Genomic DNA, 700 nt, shown 5'->3' on the forward strand with positions numbered 1-700 from the left:
AATCGATTGAATCAAGCCAGAGTTCAAAATTTCACTAAAAACCTTCAGGAAATCGATTTGGAAATCGATTGGTATTAAGTCAGGGGCTCCGTTATCCTGTCAATCGATTGCCAAATCGATTGATTCAGCCCAGGATTCTATTTTCATTAAAAATCTTCACCCCAATCGATTGCCCAATCGATTGGCTCAGTGAAAATCCTCAGTTTTAGTTGTATGATTAATTGCTCATGAATCTATCCATGTCTTGTTTTATTGTTTAAGTTGATTTAATTAATTGTTTATTTAAGTTTATTTATTCAATTATTAATTTAAGGTTATTTAATTAAGTTTATTTAATTTGTTGTTTATTTAAATTTATTTATTCAATTATTTGTTTAAGTTGATTTAATTAATTGTTTATTTAAGTTTATTTATTCAATTATTAATTTAAGGTTAATTGAATTATTTATTTAAGGTTATTTAATTAATTAATTACTTTGTAATTACTCTCAGGATCGTGGACCGTTAAAAGTCATTACTCATGGATTGAAGTTGAAGAAGTTCCTGTGCCACATCCTGTAGAGCATTGGATTCGGGAATCTGGGCTGCTACCTCTGTCTTCGGCCTACCTCACTATGGCTGATGATGGTCTGATCTCCGCATTTGTTGAAAGATGGCACAGGGAGACCAGCTCATTTCATTTGCCATTTGGAGAGATGAC

This window comes from Cicer arietinum, chromosome 2, assembly GCF_000331145.2.
Source record: "Cicer arietinum cultivar CDC Frontier isolate Library 1 chromosome 2, Cicar.CDCFrontier_v2.0, whole genome shotgun sequence".
Taxonomy (NCBI): domain Eukaryota; kingdom Viridiplantae; phylum Streptophyta; class Magnoliopsida; order Fabales; family Fabaceae; genus Cicer; species Cicer arietinum.